Source organism: Crotalus tigris, unplaced genomic scaffold (genome assembly GCF_016545835.1).
Source record: "Crotalus tigris isolate CLP2741 ecotype Arizona unplaced genomic scaffold, ASM1654583v1 scf7180000017601.7605149639:7615979, whole genome shotgun sequence".
Lineage (NCBI taxonomy): Eukaryota > Metazoa > Chordata > Lepidosauria > Squamata > Viperidae > Crotalus > Crotalus tigris.
The window spans coordinates 6,470,001-6,487,371 of record NW_024096505.1 but is presented as its reverse complement, the minus strand read 5'-3'; positions in this window follow the sequence as shown (position 1 = coordinate 6,487,371).

Sequence of the window (17,371 nt, the reverse complement as noted above, 5' to 3'; positions counted from 1 at the left end):
TGCCAATACATGTGGTGCTGTGCCTCATTTCACTGAGACCAAGTGCCCAAAAAACAACCCTGCCCGTCCCCGCCTCGCCTGCCACCCCGCCTGCCCGCAGGACCACCCATGGCCTCCATGGCCTGCCGCAGTAGATCGCCCAGATGGCCCAGCAATACCATGGTGGCCATGCCATCTTCCTGCGCCCTGCAGCATAATCTGCATGTGACAGGGCACGAGGGCAGAGTGTTGTCCCCGCTGCCCAGCTGCCATGTCCTTGGCTGCGCTGCTCTGCGTGGGCCGTGTTCAGGGGCAACTCTCCTCTGGGGGGGCTGCTGGTGAAGAGGGGGCTGTGCAGGGAGACAGGGCTGGGGTGATGGCGCATGTGCCCACAGAGAGGGCTCTGAGTGCCGCCTCTGGCATATGTGCCATAGGTTCGCCAACACTGCTATAGGTGGGCATGGCCCAGACCTTCTTTCATTTGCCAGTGCTGACTATAGCAATGCCATCCATGAGTTTAAAAAGATGGGCTTTTCAGTATTTTTGTTTTCTTTTGAAACTGGTTCCACAGAAATTAGCTAAAAGAAAAACAGGGATAGGAAGCCAAGGACAACTTGCAGCAGTGAAGAGAAATCTGTGAGAATGAGAGAGGACAGGATCTTCTGCCTGTGCGCATCTATGTATGTTTGCACTTGTCAAGGTAAGAACAGTTGGAAAGCAAGAAGAGTAGGTGAAGGACTTCCTGCAATTTCATTTATATATTATTAAAACCTGAATGTTCACCATAACAAAAGCTTTTAAAGTTACTGTATACCCCTGCCGATATCGCTCAAATGCTATCAACTCCCTTAAGGCAATCTCACATATAGTGAAGTTTATCTTCCTGAAAAGGCGGTAAAGGGATAACTAAAATGTTCACATGTTGAATGTAATAGATATTTAATCCCTGAAAGGAATTTGCCTCAAATGCCAAAATACTTCAGTTACATCTCAACTACATTTTTGCTTAAGAGCAATTTGTTCCTCTCTCTCAAGGAGAAACTCTCTTGACATATCCAGTAAGCCAAACAGTTTCTCCTGGGCCTCCTTAGCCTGCTCCCTTCAAGTTCAGAAGATGCCACCTTGTGCTTCTTCTCAGGACCGGTCCTGTCCTTAAACATTGCTAATCAGCCCTTCCACTCCAGTGATGCAATGGTGATGAGAAGGAAGAAGAAGAAAATGTATACTACTTTGCATACTAAGTATTGAGACCAGGTGGGGGAAAAAAGACCACTTGGTTTTAAAACTTGAAAAGCTGTGATATTTTATGCATTGCCACATATATCCCTTTGGCAGAACATGACTTGTCCCTTCTAATAGGGTTTTATATGAAACAGTTGCCTTCCTCTTGCAGCTTTGGAACATTTCCTCCTCCAGAGATGAAAGCTTTCTTCTTTCAGCAGGGGTTTAACAACTGTTTACAAAGCTTTATTTCTCTTTGGTCACAGAGATATAATTAACTCCCTGTTTGCTTTGCTGAGCTAAAAAGAAAAAAAAAGTTCCAAGGGTCTCACTTCCAGTCCACAGGAGGAGCATTCATGTGGGTATTTTCTCCAATGCTACCAAGATGGCTATGGTTGGAATATTTTTTCCTTTTGACAGTAATTAAAATAGATTGTATTTTACTTAATGTGGGAGGGATATAAATTCATTTGATGTATTTCCTAGATAAGGACCAGTTGATGTTCTCAATTTGCCAGCTAACTACTTTTGAAGTAGATCCATATGGTTTCTTTAATTTCTTCTTTTAACTCTTAATTTGAGAAATCATGTGCCATTATATTGGCCGGTCTCATAAGTGTTGAATAGTGAATTACAAGGCCTAGCCTGATGTTAACAGAAATCTTTTTAATTACTGCAGTTGAATTACATGCACAACAGGAAGTCCTGAGTATTCAGTGAGACTTATATCCAATAGACATGTTCCTTCCTGCGTTAAACAAATATTCAAATACAAATTGATCACATTTTACAGCAGGGGTGTCAAACTGCTGGCCCACGGGCTGGACGCATCATCCGGAAGCTGTGCCCACCCCATTGCCGGCAATGGCAAAACTGTCCCGATACATTGCGCAACGTCACGTGATGTCACGAGTTTGACATGTTTGTTTTACAGGGATATGTGGAATATGTTTTTCTCACCCATTGTATCAACATCCACAGGTTGGCCAAATAATTTCTACATCTTTTTTCTGTTATCATAAAGATCTTGAAACATTACTCACAATGTAGCTGAGTTGTGCCAAAATATATAAAGTACAATAAAAAATAATGGAGGTTTTTGTACAAATGAATCTGGTTATACTGTATGTGGTGTTGGTATATAGCAGGTGCTGTGTTGCTGTGTAGAACTGTCTGATTTTAGCTATTGTTGATCTTGGAGAAGAATATATTTTCCAGAGAACTGCCTTCTCTTGATACAAGTATACAAAAAACACCGACAAGTGTGTAGTACTTTACAGTAAGGAAAATTGGGCTCACCTGCCTATTGTGCCTCTTTCTCACTGCAATGATATATCTATGTCAGTGTTTCCCAAACTTGACAATTTTAAGGCATGTGGACTTCAACTCCCAGAATTCCACAGCCAGTGTTGCTGGCTGTGGAATTCTGGGAGTTGAAGTCCTCATGCCTTAAAATTGTCAAGTTTGGGAAACACTGATCTATGCATATCTCTGTCTGTATATATTTGTTTATTTAAATGTATTGGCTGCCCAACTCCAATGGACTTTGGATGATATGTGATATCTGTACAACCACATATACAAGAAAGGAACTCCTGAGAGAAAGCACTTTTCTTCAAGATGCTATTTTTCTCTATGTAAGAACATTTAGTAATTTCTAATTTAAAATTGTTTGACCTTGCTACAGGATTGTTTGCCAGATAATTCTAACCTCTGAATGTTGATGTCAGAAAAGAGATCAGGAGACATTTTACTCCTCTTGCCACCCTCCACTATTAAAATAAATTATAATTTAATGGAGACATCTGATGCGCCTGTGTGGATGAACACATATCACTGCATCATTTCTTCCACATGGGGAGCAGATACACTGACATAGGCAGTCAAGGAATAGCGTAAGTGTCTCAAGAATCTGGATTTCAAATTGCTCCAAAATTGGATGAAGGAACTTGGGAAGACAAGCAAAAGACTAGCAAATCTACAAACACCAGCTAGTCTATCAGATATGAAAATTCCTTAATCTCACAACACAAGGACAGAATGAACCATAGTTTCAACTGGAAAACTAATAGCATCTTAGTCCATGCTAAATCAAGAAATGCTATGACATTTCTAGAAGCTTCACATTCAGACAAATCACCCTCCAAGGCATACATGGAGATAAATCACATTTACACACTATAAAAGAGGCAATTAAGACTTCCAGTTTTGCATTGTGGTGAGACAGACGCAGGAAGGCAGGGCTCTGCCTTCCATGCCTGATTTTGCCCTGCTAGGGGCCCTAAAAGGGGCCTAAAATTGCCTCAAAGAGGTGATGAAAAAGGAGGGGTGCCTCGTCGATCACAGAGAGACAGTGCTGTTTCCGTTCAATCTGAGAAAAGCCCTCCAAAGGGGAAAGACTGGCTACATTCATGTGGCCAGCCATTAGCTGCTGACAACCGAAGAAGAAAAGCACCAATTAATATATTATAAACAGCATGTTTGGAACTGGGTGAGAATATTGATCCTTTCTTTACTATTTTACAATTGAATTTCCCGGGAAAGGCTCCCAAGAAGTTAAAAACTACCAAATGTGAACGGAAATGGTATTTTAATTTATTTGGGGGACAGAAATACACAATATTGAAGTGGAAGTAAAAAAAGCTACAGTTTTGATAAATTTGAGAACTGAGATAATTGTTAAGATTTTCTCTGTGGAAAAAAAAACATTGAGGTGAAATATAAGAAATCAATCCTTTGTCTTAAGAGTGGAAAATGGATTTTGAATGACATCTAATTGTGGATTTGAGAACAACACTATAACTAACTTCCTGGATGCTTGGTGACTCCTAGTTTAAGGGAGAACAGCTGTCAATAAAGGAAAATTTGGCATACTTATCATCCTGAGCTTCTTGGACTATAAACACCTACTGAGCTTGGACTTTTAATCTTAAGAGCTAGTGGGAGAGAAAGAAAAATTTGACTTTTAATTATGTCTGGCTGGGAGAGACTTTTGAGCTGTTTTCAGGGAGGTTGAACATTTTGAACTCTTTGAACATTGTGGATTACAACCATGCCTGGCTGATAATTTTTGGATGCCTGAGACAAAGGATCACTATAAAATATTGCTTTTGGGACTGGACCTGCATTCTGGAACCTATTGGATTATAAAGGCTATGACATTCCTAGAAGCTTCACATTCAGACAAATCACCCTCCACTGCATACAGGGAGATAACCAGAAAACCAGAAAACTAGTTTCAGTAGTTTTGCCACACCCCTGACTCCAACAAGAAACAAGCCATTGATTTCACAGGTGCTTGGTTTAATCATGGAACATTCTGGCATGTGTTATCACAGCAAACAGGAAACAGCAACAAAATTAGCACTGGGAGCCATCACCTCCCAGTGCTCTATATCTACACCTCCCAACTGGCCCCACCCTCACCCACTTAACCAGCATCCAGCGTGCACACCAGTAAGAGCAGTCGTTCAAAAGATGCAGTCAGTCAATCCTCCAGCTCCTTGCTGCTTCCCTGCACCGATTAGCTGTTCAGCGGGACAGCCATGGAGCTGACAACCACATAGCTGTGCCCAGCCATGGACTCAATGCATGCTTCCGGCTCCTTGCTGCTTCCTTGCGCTGATCAGCTGTTTGGCAGGGCAGCAGCTGGGCTGATGGTCATGTGGCTATGCTCCACTGGATCACCTTCCAACAGTCAGGTAATGGAGGAGGGAAGAGCTATTGCCGCCGTTTCTGGCCTCCAGCTGCCGGTCCTGTCCCCCTCCCCCCTCCTATTAGTGTCAAGCCCCCGGAGGCTTGACAGGTGGCTCCCTCTACCAGGGCTCCACCTGGAAGGCAAAGAGAAATGTGTAATTAATCATGAGCTGTGGCAGATGATGCAGCTAACCCCCCTCAACAACTGGGGAGCTCTTATGTCCGCTTCCCACATCCAGGATGCATCCGTGACAGGGTACCCCTTCCACCGTACCAGGTACTGCAAGTGACCTCGACAGATTCAGGAGTCCAGCACCTCTTGGACCACATAATGGTCCCCTACAACAGGACCTGGTGTCTGCCTGACAGGCCTAAAGGAGGAGCCTTCCACCGGCTTCAGTAAACTGCAATGGAATACCAGGTGTATTTTCCCCCAAAGATGGGGTAGCTGTAGCCACACTGTGACTGGGTTAATGACCTGCACAATCTGGAACAGACCTATGAATTTTGGCCCCAGTTTTTTGCAGGGTATTTTCAGGTGCAGGTACTTGGTTGACAGGTACACCATATCCCCCACCCAGCCTCAGCCTTTGAGGTCTTTGCTCCTTTTTGCAATGCTCTTTTTGTGATCCCCCAGGCCCCCACATATGTGATCTATCCAGTCCTGGGGCTGGCAGGGCGACGGGTCCCTGTGCGGGCACTCGGGAGTTGGGATAAACTCCACTCCATGAACTACCTGGAAAGGGGCGAATCCGATGCTGCTGTGGACTGCGTTGTTATAGGCCATTCAGCAAATGGTAACAGGTCAACCCAGTCTGTCTGTTGGTAGGAGACGTAGCATCGCAGGTACTGTTCCACCATTGTGTTGGCCCGTTCGGCTGCCCCATTGGTACTGGGATGGAAAGCTGAGCTGAGTCCTTGGGATGATCTGATGAAGTAGATAAACTCCCGCCACAAACGGGTGGTGAACTGTACTCCCCGGGCTGATATGATCCGTCAGGGCACCCTGTGCAGGCGATTTACCTGTGTGATGAACATTTTGGCCAATCTCCGAGCAGATGGCAACCCTTTGCATGGGACAAAATGGGCCTGCTTGGAAAACAGGTCAATTACTGTCCATATGACTGTGCATCCATGCCTCTCTGGTAGTTCCACAATGAAGTCCATGGCTATATCCTCCCATGGATGAGTTGGGTTCGCCACGTGTTGCAACAATCCAGGCAGCCTCCCTGTACGAGGCTTCATGGTAGCACATATGGGGCATTCTTGTACATATGCTTCTATGTCTGCCTTCATCCCCAGCCACAAGAACTGGCACTTGACCAGGTGCAGGGTTTTGAGGAACCCAAAGTGACATGGCTACATTCCACTGGGTCACCTTCCAACAATCAGATAATGGAGGAGGGAAGGACTATCGCCGCCATTTCTGGTCTTCAGCTGCCGGTCCTGTCCCCCTTTCCCCTCCGATTAGTATTGAGTCCATGGAGGCTTGACAACTAGAGGAAATTTTGTTCTATTCTTACTGAGACTGGTGATATTAGAAGATCTCCAGAAATGATGCTCAAGAAAAAACAAATACTTTTCCAAAGGAAATATACTCTACGCTACAACTAATTCACCAAACAATTGTTGCATACAAAGGGGACATAAACAACCATAATGAGACTAGATAATATAAATGAGCAAATCTCCAAATTAAATCTTCAGCTAGAAAGTCCCCAGACAATGGCCATAAAGTATGAACAAATAAGCCAGAAATCAGAAGATGAAGCAGAGGAAATGGACCTAGAGACAGAAGAGACAAAAGAAGGGAAATATAAAGTACCATAAACAAATAAAAGACTGCAAGATTTACCCATAACAATGAAAATGCAAAAGACCTTTTACCCCTTAAGTCTGCAAAATACATCTGATGACAAGGAAGAAGATTTTTTAAAAATGTAACATAGAGCTGTCAGGGGAAATCTTACAACTGGGGAGACAAAAAATGAAAAGAGAAATTGAGGGAGATGGAAAGTGGGAGTTGCTTAAGGAATATAAATATAAATGGGTGGAATTCCCCCCCCCCCCAAAAAAATACCCTATTTAAATTGTTTTCCTCATGCCAAGTAACTTTCACAAAAATAGAAAAAAAATTCCTGGGTGATTCAATTGCTTTGGCTTGAAAAGCTATGTGGCAAAGAAAGAAAGCAAGAGTTAGATTTAAAAAATAGAGGATTTGACCTATTAGGGGGGGCATTATGTTTAAATACTTGCTTGAATATGATTAAAAGAATGGATGATCCTTAGATATAATTAGACTTTTATAATGAAAGATATGATTTAGAATTAAAATGGCTTTTTTTCTTTTTTCTTTTGATATGGGAAATATGAAAATAAAAGGAGGATTGGTATGAATAAAATGTTTAGCAATATAACTGTAATTAATATTGAAAAAATCATAACTGACAAAGATATTTCAAATATTGATGGGAAACCAAACTTTAACAAGAGTACAGAAAACAGGATATTGATTTAGGAATTGATATTATTGTTATTAGTATAATATTAGTAAATATGATGAAGATGTTTAAACTTTGTATACATCAACAGTACCAAGAAGTGTAATTGTGTAATGAGGGGAAAATGGAAATAATATGAGGAAAAAAGGAGGATCAGGGGAAATAATACTGGATTGTGCAGTACTGAATAGATTTATATTGAAGTAGTTAATGTTAAATATGTGAACCCAGACAACATGTTGTTTACTAAGCACTAAAGACTGTAATTTTAAAAAAATTAATAAAACAATAAAAAGAGGCAATTAAAAAACTTAGGAAGGAAACAAAAAGACTAGAACATATCCCCTCCACAGCAGCCAACTTTCAGAGGAGCAGAAATCAACACCAAACAAAAAAGACAGAAAACAATGCTGTACTCTAATCAAGAAACCACCAGCCACCAATTGGCAGGGCAAACTACTACACATAAACAGGGAGCAAATCTACACTCATGACACTGATGATGTCACCTAGTTGGATAATGAAATGTCTGCAAGCAAACAACCAATCTCGGAGAGTACCAAGAACTCCACAATGAATTTTGCATTAGATTACAGAGATAGCTTGCTTAGGGCAAACAGAAATAATTCATAATAAGGTGTCCACATGTATACCTTAACTTCAGTTGAGAAAAAAAAAGAGTAAATTCATTGCAAGAGCCTAAGATTTAAAGTTTAAATAGAAGAGGAAATATGTAGCAATATATGTGAGTCATTGGTTTTATTGGATCAACACCAAGCAAACAATAAGCAGTAAATGATACCTTAATTAAGGAACTTCTAAGGAAAAAAAGCATACTCCACTAAAACTGGCAGGGCAAGCTACTGTATATAAACAGAGAGCTTACCTCACACTCAGTAGCACTGATGATGTTACCAAGTTGGGTAATTAAACATCTGCATACAAACAACCAAGCATAGAGAGCACCAAGGATTCCACTTAATCAAAGTGTTATGCTGGTACAATAACATTTAATAAGTAAAAGAATAATTATTCTGGTTCTGCTGGTGTTCATTATAATGCTGAAATACATACACAATGTTGCTTTCTTTATATTTTTTATACATGGCTGAACTGATTATTTCTATCTTGGAAACATGCCGCTCTGGCATCATTGACCCCAAGCAGCTAATTGTGCAATTATTTTTCGACTTTGGGGCTAAAGTGTTGCTTGTCCTTTATGCTTGATTTTTGAAACCTACCATTGAACTTCTAGTCTCTGTAGCTGAATGAAAAAAAAACTTTGTATTGTCTATTCTCCCTCATTCTAATAAATTTTATATGGTTCCATGCAACTCAACTGCCTTCCATTTCACGTGCTAGTACAGTAGTTTTGCATCTTGACATGTTCTTGGGAAGCACCTTAAGAGTTATTCCATGCAAGGTGCCTTTTCTGCTCCTCAAAGTCAGGGTCAGCATATAGCCATGAATTATCTATAACAGCCAATTAGGGTGTCAAAAGAGTAGCAAGACAGGAGGTCCTGAAGGAGGTATAACCCACCCCTTTGTCAACCCCTTAGCCTGTGTTAGAAGTAAAGTCTTCATCCTGGTTCATCCAAGCCGGGACTAAATAAGCAAACATGGTGACTGCTTTGGGAAGAAGGTTACAGTTTATTGCAGAAAGATGGTCTTCAGGGAAGTGCAGAGGAGAGAAGAAGAGAGCGAAGGGCTGAGCACATGGGGCAGTAGGCTTTTATACCCCCTCTAGCCTTGTTTGGAATAGTTTCCTGTTCCTGTGGCATGAACCTTGAGGCTGTTTCTGAGTGTTTGTCTAGGCCTTGATATCTGTGGTTTCATTCTATTATCATATCCTGCTTCCCAGGTGATGGGGCTGACTCCTAGAGTTTGGGTGGGGTATGCAGATCTTCTCTTTTGTCTTCTTGATTGCTCTGGCTTCAACTTTCTGATGGTTTTACATCTGCATTTGTACAGGGCTAAAGTCTTGCTTGGGGCAGAGAGATAGATTTGGGGCCAAGTTTGGTTTTTAAAAGTCCTTTTGAGGAAAAATATATTTTTCTGCCCTTTTTAATATTTCCTTCTGGGCTAACTTTCATCAATCCCCCGCTTTGTGCCTTAAGTGTGTATTTATGACACACTTATTGGCACAACACTAAAATTGATCTGGTCAGGGAGACTTGGTAGACAAGCTTTTAAACTGTTAAGCAAAAAAAAAAGAAAAATAAGACATTAATGGAGGCAGCAGAAAAAGATCCCTTTAGTGGCTCCCAAAAGGGGAGCTTGCACCTATAAAGTTCTAAAAGTCAGGGCAAAAATTTGTTAGGTGGAAAAGAAATGTATAGTGTCCAATATTCTGTGCCAATCATTTTCAAATGTTGGATATCACCTTTAGCTTCCAGTCAGGTTTGCATACCTCCCAAAATTCTTCACAGCCATGGTTTTCCTTAGTACATGACCACTGACTGCCCAATTTCAAGGGTTGTTTCCTGCCTTAGCTCTTAATTCAGTGCATCCAGGTTTGTAATGTCCAATATGCCAGGCTATTAAATTTTTCTTTAAATTGCACATACTGAGCTCTAGGAATCCCACTCTGGGCTCACCAGTGCAAGATATTCAGGGCTGAAGTTTGGGATTTTTCCTGTTGCTTCCTTAGTCAGGGCATATGAATTGCAAATCACCTGAGGGGGCTTGTTTCCCTCCCCCTTGGAATCTGTTGGAAGTTGGTCCCACAAAGCTTTGGTGCAATAGAGCAAAAATCAGCCTGGGGGGAACTTTACTAAAGGTAGGTGGAGGGGATAGACTCAAGTGTAATTCTGAATGGTGTGTGTGTGTGCATGTATGTGCAGCTACTTTTACAAAATAGTCAATACAAACATTCTTGATCAATTTTCCCTCCCACCAGATAGAAGTCCAAGGTGTTCAGTACTTGTTCTGCCACCTATTCCCAAGTGCCATTTCTCCATTAATACATTCTCTTCTGAGGCTTCCACATGGCTTCACATGGCACCAGGAATCCTTCCTTCTGCAGGTCTCACAGGCATCTGGGGAAATGGTAGGACTTGGGAAGATTTTCAACTTAGATTGCATTGTGGCTTTTTAGTGGATGGCTGGATTCAAAACTCAATTCCATGGCTCAAATGGATGGAGGCAGCATCTGGGTCTGTGTGTTCTGCTTCCAAAAGCTTGCGAGAGGGTTTCAGGGCTGAAAGATACAAGAACAAGGTCTCCCCTCCGCTTTCTGGGTGGACTCTACCAGGAGAGGCAGACAAAAGGTATGGAGAACAAAGGGCAGGAAAAGAATTGGAAGGGGGGTAGCTTGCAGGCAGTTTGAAAATGTTGAAAACTCCAAATAATTTTAAAAGCCTAATATTTTAAGATGTGCAACTTGCCAAGGGTAGGAGAACATTTATTCTAAAATAGACCACATCGTTTTAGAGATTGAGAAATGCTTATATATTTGGGATAAGAAAAGTTTCATAGTAGCATCACCAATAAGTGATATGATATGAAAAGTAACTTAAGGAAATTATTTCCCCACACAAGCAGACTTGAGCTTCAAAAGGCTCTTGTAGATAGACACACATTTTTCAGAAAAAAGATAGATAAAATACATACAGTAAATGCAAGTGAAACTTTTCCAACAGATAAACTTAAAACAATCCCTCCTGGTAACTTAAGGCTGTTCTTGAACGTACACAGAGAGAAAGAGGAAAACAAACAAACAAACAAACACATTTTTTTTCTTCACTCTGTTTGTTGGCCAGACAAACAGAGTGAGGCATTTCCTTTTTGTGGCTTATTTTAAGCAGAATTTCTAGCAGAATTTAAAATTCTTTTTCCTTTGGATTTGAAACAGTTAACAGTCACATTTACCTCTCACACACAGACTTTGACAAACATATATACACAAAGACAAGAGAACAGAAGTCTTAGTTTTACACATCCTAGTCATTCCCACCATAAATTTCAGATAACTCAAGTTAGGGAAGGCACATATTTTAAACATACCACGTGGTTGCATAGAGAAGAGAGAGAGAGAGAGAGAGAGAGAGAGAGAGAGAGAGAGAGAGAGAATCACTATTTCTTATTTTCCCTTTTAAGTACCTTTATTTAGCCAAATTAGTTTCCCAGCAAAGCCCTAAGCAAAGTCTATTTTTTTCTATACACTACACAGTCGAAGTCTCCTTGTGAGACTTCTTTCCTAACACAGTCGAAGTCTCCTTGTGTGACTTCTTTCCTAACAGTCGAAGTCTCCTTGTGAGACTTCTTTCCTAACACAGTCGAAGTCTCCTTGTGAGACTTCTTTCCTAACTTTGCTTTGCTTACAGTTAGTTGCCCAAATCCAATTCTTTCATTCACTCATTCCATTTCATTTTCACACAGTCTCTCCCTTTTCCCTAACAAAAGGTTCTGTGCTCTGGCCAACCCCCATGCTTTCCAGGTTCTGCCAATTAAACAGATCTTTCTGCGGCTAGGAAAGACCAGAAGCAGCAAAATCCAACTGTGATTGGGAAAAAAAGATCTTCTCACTCACACAAACAGAAATACACACACTTTCTTTGTTCCCCTGGGCTTTAAACTTAAAATTTAGAGGTACTCACCTTCACCTTCTTTCCAAAGCAGCCCTTGAGCTCAAACTCTCAAAACTCCCTTTACTACCCTAGCTCCACATGGGCAAGGCCTGGGAAACCCATCCACAGACACAAGGGGGTCTGCTGCTGGCAAGATGGGGCTTACCAGTCTCAGTCCATTGGAGAGGTTAGCTTGGAGTCCCATCTGGGGTGCCAAATTGTTAGAAGTAAAGTCTTCATCCTGGTTCATCCAAGCCGGGAATAAATAAGCAAACATGGTGACTGCTTTGGGAAGAAGGTTACAGTTTATTGCAGAAAGATGGTCTTCAGGAAAGTGCAGAGGAGAGAAGAAGAGAGCGAAGGGCTGAGCACATGGGGCAGTAGGCTTTTATACCCCCTCTAGCCTTGTTTGGAATAGTTTCCTGTTCCTGTGGCATGAACCTTGAGGCTGTTTCTGAGTGTTTGTCTAGGCCTTGATATCTGTGGTTTAATTCTGTTATCATATCCTGCTTCCCAGGTGATGGGGCTGACTCCTAGAATTTGGGTGGGGTATGCAGATCTTCTCTTTTGTCTTCTTGATTGCTCTGGCTTCAACTTTCTGATGGTTTTACATCTGCATTTGTACAGGGCTAAAGTCTTGCTTGGGGCAGAGAGATAGATTTGGGGCCAAGTTTGGTTTTTAAAAGTCCTTTTGAGGAAAAATATATTTTTCTGCCCTTTTTAATATTTCCTTCTGGGCTAACTTTCATCACCTGATTTGCTAAATGTTGCCTGTTACAGTTAAAGTAGTGCCTTGTTTGTTTATAACAAAACTTTAGATTTTTAATACTGTCTTTCCTCTAAGATTCTCTTAGCTACCAATCTATGAGACTCTTAAGAGTGGGATGGTTTGAATGGGAATTTAAACTTGGATCCAAGTGTTCTTTAAACATTTTTGCAATACAAAAAGGTTTTTTTTCCCTTGGAGGGAGTCAATATTGGACATGACTGTAATTTATACATGTGGCATGAACCACTACAACATTTCTACCTATTTTTCATCTATGTATGTTACTTGGTATGTTTGTAATGAGTCCCCCGGATGCTTCCCCAAATACCTCTCCATATGTCAGCTTAGAGGAAGATGAACCAGTTCTAGGCACACCAGGAGGAGAGTTAGTGGCTCCAAGCAGCTGTCTGAGAGTAACTTGGCTGAGGCACAGCTGGAGCAGGACAGCCCTGAGGCTTCAGGTGGGGAAAGCTGGTTAGTGATGAGGAAGAGGAACTGCTTTCTGCACCTGATCCAAGAACACGTAGGGCAGAGAAAAGGCAGGAGCAGTGAAGGCCAGCCAGATTACTCATGAGAAAGCAGCCTTGCACCAGACGTTGGCTATTTAGTACAGCAGACAAATGAGACCATGCTGGGAACAGCGTGTTTGTTTTCTTGCTGTGTGCTCTTCCCTTGAACTTTGGGTCATGTCTTTTCACCTGTTTCCTTTGCCTTGCCTTTGCCTGTGGATTTGCTACTGTCTTGGAACTTGCCTTTGCCTTGGGAACTTGCTTTGGCCTAGTGGACTGGACTTTCCTTTGTCTGAGGACTAGTATTGGCTTCCTTTAAGTAGCCTGTGGAACTCATTGGGGTTGAGCTCATGCTGACACAGAAAATTGTTGGGGAATAGCAGTTCAGGCTTGGAAACCTTAATAAATGCTCCTTACACCTGTGGTGTGTTTATGACTGTGTGTGAATGGGACAGCACAATTTTGTGGTAATATCATCTTTCTAGAAGTATAGTTATTTCCTATTAGAATAGGAATGTGCCTTATTCTGAGCCAAACCCACGTTGTTGAATTTACTATTGTGTTCTGCAGGAGTATGGACTGAAGCAGTGCCATTCTACATTAAACATTAGACTTTTCCCAGCCTTGCCTAGACTAAATCGGAAACTTTTTGCATGCAAATATAGGCAGAAACATTGCTACAGCCTCTCTCTTTATGCTAGAAACATTAGTGGGCATTCTATGGAGCAAAGCTAGGAAGAAGTGAGCGCTCCTCCCAGATCTCTCCAAAGCAAGTGTGATCCAATGATGGTCCTTTTTTTGTGTGTATATTTTTGGGAGGGGAGATTTAAGGAACTAGAGTTCTAAATCTCACAGTCGCTTAATGCAGTTATCGTACTTCTGATACTCATGACAGAAATAGTGATCCCATGTTTTTCAGATACTTTAAACTTCAATTCTCATCTCTGCCAGTGAGCTGGTTGAATTGGATGGGAATGTTTGAGCTGAACAAGTAGTACAGGGAGAACAACAGATTGCCATCCTTAAATCACTGGGAAGGATTCTTTCACTGGTATGTTCTAAAGATAAAAAATAATCTGCGGTTACATTTCGGCACAAATAAAATCACCTTATTCCTAAAGTCAGGAAGAATAAATTAGGTGCAGATTTCTAAATGCTTCCGCAATATTTCAAAGACTCTCCAAATCGAGCCCATAAGCCACCAGTGGTGCAGGGTAACCAATTTGAAACAGCAAGTAGTGATGGCACTAGTATCAGTTACTATGTGATCCTTATAAGTGGAAGTTAAATAAATATTTTTCTTCAATATTTCTCAGAAAAATATTGTTTCTGTGTAAGACATTGCAGTTAAATCCCACATCTATTGATTTGGGAATAATAATTTCCATTATTTCTAAGGCATATCAGTTAGGATTAAAGTTATTGAAATATGACTACACTTCTTATTTAAAAGTATTTCCCTTTTGTTTTCATGTTCATACAAAATATTCATAAATGTATGTACTATTTGTTAATATTTTCAACAGCATTCAAAATTTCCCATTTTGGGAATATGGTGTCATTTAAAGGCATTTGAAAGTGTTCACTGCTTTAATTGTTAACCTCACTAATGCTTGGGCAAATATGATTATTTCAAGATCCCTGAATGACTGACCGATTTTGTCATAAATATACGAAGTTGTTCATTCAAAAAAGCTAGGAGAGATAGAAAATCTAGAACTGATGAGAAAACCTGTGGCAGAAAAGAGGTTATGAAAAAGCCAAACATTCTCAAAACGATACTAGTTTTGACTCTTAAATAAAAAATGAGAACATTTATAAGACATAATCAAATGTATTTTCATGCTGTAATCCTATATCCACCTACCTAGAAGTAGGTCCTGTTTAATTCAAAGGGTTTTATTTTGGAGGAGGTAAACACAGGATTCTTGTACGTCAGGGTTAAGGATTCCTCAGCAGGAAAGTGTAACACTGTCTTTACTCTGCGACATCTAATGATTGCTTCAGCCCTTCACATGTCTTTATATCATAACTTAATACTGTAAATCTACCTATCATGTTTCAAAATCTAAAACAGTTTAGTTTGGGTACAATTGGAAGATTTTTTTTTCTCAAGTTGGCATTAGTGTTAAACTTGTCCTTCATTAATTAATTTCATTAAAACTCCATGAGCCTTTGAAGGAAATAATTATTTCTTCAGGTGAGTAAGGACATATGTGCTATTGTACCAGTCAGTTTTTAACTGCATTGGTGACATATGGAAGGAACTGGCCTTAAGCAAACTCATTTTTGGATCACTTTATTTTCTTTGTAAACAATTTGAAGGCTCACCCATTTGTACTTACAAATCTTTGGCATTAAGAAATTGGGGTCTCTAAATCCACATGCACACAAGTAGTAACTGTTTTTATGCCAAGCTGTTTGTAAGCCTGATTTGACTGCCTAGGCTATTCATTCTTTTGTGAGCCATCAGTCTAAAAATGTTAACCTGCATGAGTCTTGGGCTATGGGAGCGCTAAATCTTCCTTCTACAACCGTATAATGAACAGACTGTTTCATTAGGAAGACAATTCGCTCTACAAATCCAGCCCAAACAACTTATTTCACAATTTGTGAGCAGAATTAAATTTCGAAGGGTTGTCTGGGAGGGAAGGAGGGACTAGACAGGAGTAGGTGAGTGGCACACAATGCACTGAAAGATCAGCGTATTAGGACAAGTATTCCAGTCAATTTCATCAGCAGCCATGGGCCTGCATCTCGCAGGACTCGTAGCATGCAGATCAGCGGATTAGGGGGTCCACAGCATCAGGTCAAGTGTCCTGAGGGGAGCTGATAAACACCCCAAACCTGACAACAGATTTTTCTTTCTTCCTGCACCACTTGTTAAGTGTTCGAGCAAATCTTTTGAATGGTGCTGAGGTTTACTTAGGGGCCTTTTCTTCGAAGACACTCTATCCAGTTTCAGACGCTTTCTGGAATAAATTTACACCACATCTTGCAAAAATGCACACACCCACCCTCCAGCCTCTACAACCCATTTCATTCTTTCCCTCATCTTAAATATGCTCTTTGTCTCAAGGTGTGTGAACAGGAAAAAAAAGCCTTCTGCTGAGAGCGGTTAAGTTCCAATGGATTACAACTTCATAGAACTGAGGCACTTTGAAAATGGAAACAAGGCTATTTTGTTCATTACAACGATTTTTGTCTTTATTTTAAAAGAGTGCCTTTAAATAAATATTAATATATTTCTAGCAGTCTAGCAATGCGTTATGTAGGAAAGTAAGTAAAAACAAGTCTTTTCAGAAGATTAAAAAAAATCACAATGATTTACAAGAATGAACATGATAGCAACCTATCTCATTTTCAAATATTTACTTCTTTATAAAAAACTATGCACTGAGGAAAATCAGTTCTGTAATGTTATTAAAATTCCTATAGATTCCCCAAGACTTCAAACTCTATGACACTAGTATGTTTGCTGGTAAAGAAACTATATAGAGGCCCAAGTTTCTTTTTCACTTATATATTTTATGAATACTCAGTCTTTTTTATTCTCCAGCTGAACATTTTGCTTTTGAAAAATAAGAGTTAAAAAAAAGAACTACAACGTTGAAGTTTCAGTAAACTATTTTCACACTGAAAAAAAATGTGTTTTCTCAATTCTAAGGTATATAATGACAGACTCTAATTTGTTTGGATCATCCTGTTTTTCTGTTGCTTTAATCACATATTAGGAAATATACTTGCCCTTCATATTCTTCATTTTTGAGAGAAGAATTATGTATCTGAAATGTTGACTATAATTAATTGGCTCCTACATAAGGGTATACATCTACAAATACACATCAGATTCCTTAAGTGATATATATTTAGAACCATCTCATTTTTATCCAACCAATGCTTCCAAACTAAACCAATGTATCTCCAGAATTCCTGATTACAATTCTTTTGGTTCTCCATTCAAGTTGCAGCAGTGCCATTTCTCTGCCCTTTCCAAATTCACTGCCACAATCAAGGCAAAGATAATTCCAGTCACTTAAGAAGCATTAACCAAACATCCATAAATCTTAGCAAATAGCTCAACAGCTATTGAGCTGGCAGACAGCATATCCAGAAGATCAACAAAAT